The sequence below is a fragment of the Arvicanthis niloticus genome, chromosome 29 (genome assembly GCF_011762505.2).
Source record: "Arvicanthis niloticus isolate mArvNil1 chromosome 29, mArvNil1.pat.X, whole genome shotgun sequence".
NCBI lineage: Eukaryota > Metazoa > Chordata > Mammalia > Rodentia > Muridae > Arvicanthis > Arvicanthis niloticus.
The window spans coordinates 121,339-127,369 of record NC_133437.1 but is presented as its reverse complement, the minus strand read 5'-3'; positions in this window follow the sequence as shown (position 1 = coordinate 127,369).

Below are 6,031 nucleotides of genomic sequence, written 5' to 3'. Positions count from 1 at the left end.
ATTTTCCCTTGATTAATCTGCTAGGTCAGCTTTGAGCACCTCACACAGGTGCCTTCTCCAAGTAACCACACCCCATTAAGGAAGGTCTTCTGCTTTTATGGCAAGAACAGTTTTTACTCTCAGTAGGTTCCAACTTCCATCCCTATATATACCTTTCTCTGCTGAGTTTCAGGAACCATAGGAATGCGTTTCTGGATGAGGGAGAGGCTGTAGGATCCTGGGTGAGTACGTGAGGATGCCTTGAACCTGGTGCACCACAGCTCCATACAGTCCTCCACTCCCTTGACTGTGGTTTCGTTTTTCTCTTTTCCCTTTGGATGTCCAGGTGCTGCTGCTTCATACCAAACATGGAAGGATGAATTGGAGCTGAGTTCTGGGTCTGATTGTCTTTTTATACACCAGGCAGGAAAGGATGAAAGGCTAGAATGAATGCTGGGGATGAGGTGGGGGATGGAAGGTAGAGGACATGTGTGTGGGGTTGGGGGTGTCGATATTATAGCTCTTTTAGAAAACAGCTCTCTTAGACCGTATTCAAAAAACAACTTGTGTTATTTGTTTGGGGTGAACAGGACTGTATAATCCTTGGAAAGTGGGAAGGGTTTCTTCTTAGGGTGAATTTTCATTGGCTGAGGTTGAAGGTTCTAGAGAAACCTCATTTGCATGGAGAGGCTTTCCAGGAAGTTGAATTTGTAATATTCCCAAGGGATGTGTGACTTTCCATAGGTAGACTGTGGTGGTTGGGAGGCCTTGTAATGTAGAGAAGAGCAAGCCCTGTAGGGAAAGGGAGTCCTTCATTTTGCACTGATTTCAGGGGAGCTATGTGGACAGGGTAGATTCAACATTATGTAGCAGTGTTTCCCAACACTTGATATGCTGCAAATGCAGCACTTAATGCTGCACGTTCAGCTCATATAAACCTGCTTCTCCACGTCATCTATTCTGTCTCTCACCAGGTGCCTTCACCACAAACAAGTCCACCTTGTTCCCAGTCACATTAACACTTTTTGCAATTTCTTCAAAAGATAATGTCCGTGTTTTTCCATTTATCTGCATTTAAAAAAAATCCCTTCTTCAGTGTATAAAGTATTAGTTTGATTTTATTTCATAGCTTTTGTGAAAAGAATATATTGTTAAAATTACATTACCCTCTGCCCGCAATCAGATGTATAAAACCAATAACTAGTAACAAAGTTGTTCAACTGTTAAAAGAAAACAGTAATGGCTGCTGGGCATGGCTTATATCCAGGAGATGGCTGGAGGAGAGGCTTGAGTTGTGGAAAAGCTGCGCTCTTCTGTTCTCATCAGGATGGCCACAAAGAAACCTCTCATCAGTATTTTAAATGATAATCTTTGGAGGGTGACAAGTGGCTCAGCAGTTAAGAGAACTTGTTGCTTGTGCATTGGACCTCATTCAGTACCTAGCACTCACAAGTTAGTTCAGAATCATCTGTAATTCCAGTTACATGGCAACCTGGCTCCCTCTTCTGACCTTTGCAGGTAGAGCACACAATTGGTAGAGGTGTAAACTCTAGTACAAGTTAAGTCTAAGAAAGGAGATCCTGGATTTCTGTGAAACCAAGCTTCCTGGTTTCATAATAAACATGAGACCTGCATCAGTGGAATTGGTTTTGGGTCTGTGTGTTCATGTGCACATTCATGAATGGGCAGGAGGTAGCCAGAGGTCAATCTTAGAATCTTTTTTCATAATCCAGATTTTTTAAAAAAATAATATTTATTAATTTTTTTATTTATCATTCCATTCCTTTACATCTCAAATGATATCTCACTTCCAGGTTACTCCTCAGAAGCTCCCCATCCCATAGCCTCCCCCCTTTTTTTGCCTCTATGAGGCTGCTCCCCTTCCGACTTACCCTCTCTTTTCCTACCTCTCCAGCATACACCAAACCTGGGGCATCAAACCTCCACAGGACCAAGGGCCTTTCTTCCCACTGTTGTCAGACAAGGCACTTCTCTGCTACCCATGTCTCTGGAGCCATGGATCCCTCCCTGTACACTCCTTGGTTGGTAGTTTAATTATTGGGATCACAGTGTGGCCCAGCCAACTGATGTTCTTCCTATGGGGTTGAAATCCCCCTTAGCTCCTCCAGTCCTTCTGCCAGCTCCCCCAGCAGGGTCCCTAAGCTCAGTCTGATGGATGGATACAAGCATTCTCATCTGTATTGATCAGTTGCTGGCTGAACCTCTCAAGGAACAATCACACCAAGTTCCTGTCAGCAAGTGCCCCTTGGCAATGGCAACAGTGTAAGGTTCGGTGTCTGGAGACAGGATGGATATCCAAGTGGGACTGTCCTTCAATGGCCCTTCTCCGTTCCTTCCTTTCCATCCTTCCATTCCTTCCATTCCGTCCTCCAGTCCCTGCTCCATTTTTTTCTCTGTTCTTCCTTTGGACAGGAACATTTCTGGGTTAAAGATATTAAGATTGGTACCTGTTCCCATCCCATTACTGGGGGCCATGCTTATCTACTGGAGGTGGTCTCTACAGGTTCTATCTCCCCTTCTCTGCTAAAATCACCCCCATTGGGTCCTGGGGTCTGATGTCTGGGACTCTCCAATGGCTATCCCCAGTTCCTCATCACCCCTGCTAAATAGTTTGATTCAATTTCCTGACCATCTCTACCTCTCTTCTGTCCACTCTAGTACCTGATACTTCTCTTTTATTTCCTCCCCTCCTCTCTTGCCCTATGTCTCTCCACCTCAACCTCCTGAGGTCAACCTGTTTCTCCTTCAATGCAGGACTGAAGCATCCACACCCTTGTCTTCCTTTCTCCTAAGCTACATGTGGTCTGTGGGTTGTATCATGGGCATTGTGAATTTTTGGGCTAATATTTACTTATCAGTGCATGCATACCATGTGTTTTCTTTTGTAACTGGGTTACCTCATGCATGATATTTTCTAGTTCCGGCCACTTACTTGTGATGAATATGAAAATTCCAACTCAACTCTTTATTTTTATTGATCTTTTAAAATAAATTTTTTGGTGGGTGGTTGTAGCAACCCAAAAATTAATACAACCTTGATACAACTTTACTCTTGGATGGCAGAGGCAGGTGGATTTCTGTGAGTTAAAGGCTAGCCTGGTCTATACAATGAGTTCCAAGACAGCCAAAGTTACATAGTGAAACTCTATCTCAAACCCTGTCCCCACCAAAAGAAACCAAGCAGAAATGAAAACATAAACCAAACAAATCACCACCACCACAACAACAACCACAACCACAACCACAACCACGACCACCACCACCACAACAACAACCACAACCACAACCACAACCACCACACCACCACCACCACCACCACCACAACAACAACAACAACAATAGAAAAAAAACAAAACTATCAAAAACCATTTTATTTATTTTTGGAAAACAGCATACAATGTATTGAAAATATCCACTTCCCATTCCATCTCTCTGTCCAACTTCTGTCAGCATTCCCCGACACATCTCTTTCTTAACTAATATGCTTTCTTTTGTAAAACTTATAACTCATTTCACCCACTCAGTGTGGTCAGGTGTTCATGGGTCCAAAGCTATTCCCTGGGATGTGAGCAGTCTCCTGGGAGCCAGAGGTCTAATGAAAATGACTGTCATCTCAGAGTAGCCATCAAGTGCCAATGTACAATTGGGACTTCAGGGGCTTCTCTCTCATCCCTGCTTGGGTTTTAAACTTATTATTATTATTATTATTATTATTATTATTATTATTATTATTATTATTATATCATCATCATTTTAATCATCATCATCATTAATTTTTTGGTTCATTTAGACAGGGTTTCTCTGTGTAGCCTATTTTCACACTGTATGTTTTAGTTTTTTCCTTTCTACCAATTGCTCCAGGATTCCTCCTACATCCCTAGCAACTCAGCTTGATGCATGCTTTCTCTCTCTCTCTCTCTCTCTCTCTCTCTCTCTCTCTCTCTCTCTCCCTCTGTGTGTCTTTCTGTCTCTTTCCCTCTGTGTGTCTCTCTGTCTCTTTCTCTCTCTGTTTCTCTGTCTCTCTGTCTCTGTTTCTCTCTGTGTCTCTCTCTCTGTCTCTCTCGATTTTCTCTTCTCTCTCTTTTCTTTCCTACCTGTTTCTGAAACAAAAGCATAGAATCAAAACCACACTTGGCTGTTGTGAGACTCCATGTGCGTTCTGGGAACTGAACCTGTATCCTCTGGAAGAACAGCAAGTGCTCTTAAAGGATGAGCCATCTAATGAGAACCTCAGAACACTTTTCTCTTTTTTTATTTCTTGTGTTTGAATGTTTTGCCTGAATGAATGTATGTGTACCACACTTGTGGCTGGTGCTAGTGGAGGTCAGAAGAAAAGGTCAATCACTTATTATTAAGGGATAGTGACACATGAGTGACTCCCATGCTGAAAATTTTATTTATTATTTATTTATTTATTTATTTATTTATTATTTATTTATTGACTTTACATTCTGATCTCAGCCCCTTTCCCAGTAACACACACAAAGTCCTCCACAACTTCACCCTCCCCTTCTCCACAAGAAGAAGAAACCCCCATGGATTCCAACTCACCTAGCACATTAAGTTGCTCATGGTCCCCTACTGAGGCCTGACAAGTCAGTCCAGCTAAAGGAAGGGGATGGAAACCAGACAACAGAATCAGGGACAGCCCTGCTCCAATTATTTGGGGACCGACATGAAGACCAAGCTGCACATCTGCTACACATGTGTAACAGGTCTAGGTCCATCCTTTGTATGCTCTTTGATTGGTGGTTCAGTTCTGTGAGCCCCCATGGGCTCCAGTTAATTGACTCTGTTGATCTGTGGTGTCCTTGACCCCTCTGGCTCCCTCAATCCTATTCCTGACTCTTCCACAGGACTTCTAAACTCTACCTAATGTTAGGTTATGGGTCTCTGCATCTGTTTCCATCAGCCACTGGATGCCATTCTGGGATTTTAAAGTTTCTTGATCCTGTGAAGGTCACTATGTGTTCTAGGAGTTCCAGCTTGCAACAACAATGTCATGTCTAATAGTTTGTACTCACAAAGCTCTTTCTTATTGTTCAGCATTATAACCTTTATGAGCCATCTTCCTTTTTCTCTCCTGAGACAAGATCTCTATGGGTTCTGACTGTCATCAGTTAGTCTATGATGACTGTCCTGGGAGGACCAGAAATCCTACTGTCTTCACATCCCTATAGCTGCAGCTATAAACACATGCCCCTGTGACTTGTTCTTTACCTGGATGTTGGTGATTGCACTCAGATACTCATGCTTGTGTAGAAACACCTGGCTGTTATCCTTTCAAATTCATGTCCTCTTTTTTCATTAATTGTTGACACTTTATAAGGAGTAAGTAGCATTTATGCATTTAAGAATACCTGCCCCCCACACATACATAACTATTAATGAAAAAAGAGGCCATGAATTTGAAAGAGAGCAAGAAGAAGATATACAGCAGGGTCTTCAAAGAGGAAAAAAAGAGGGAAATTGCCAAATTATGTCACAATTTGAAATATATAAGAAATAACTAAAAACATACTAAAATAGTAAAAATAAATATTGGTGACTCAAAGCCAGCTATGATAAAAGGACATTTATTAGATAACTGCCATTTGTTATATATAGAAGTCTTACCTACAGCAATATTCGTGGTACTTGGTAGTTAAGAAACAGAAATGTATTTGTTCAATGTTTAAAATGTGTTCCTTAGAACAGAAAACACTGTAAAACGCATAACCCAAGCTCCAAATTGTATTTCAAAATTTTGATTAGAAGTATTTTAATAGCCAAAAATCAGAAAATAAATATTGTTCAAAATATTTAAAATATGTTTAATTTGGACAAAGTGTCATAGTTTGAGCAGGTAATAAATATTAAAATTATGTACATGGAGTTGTATTCAAAAAATATTAACTACCTGAATTTTTAATAGTATACATAATGTCTGAATTATAACTAATGTCATTTCAGGCATTCAAGGCCATGTTCACATTCTTTATTTCATGAAAATCAGACACTGTTTTAACACCAATAAAGTGTGGGGTTCAAT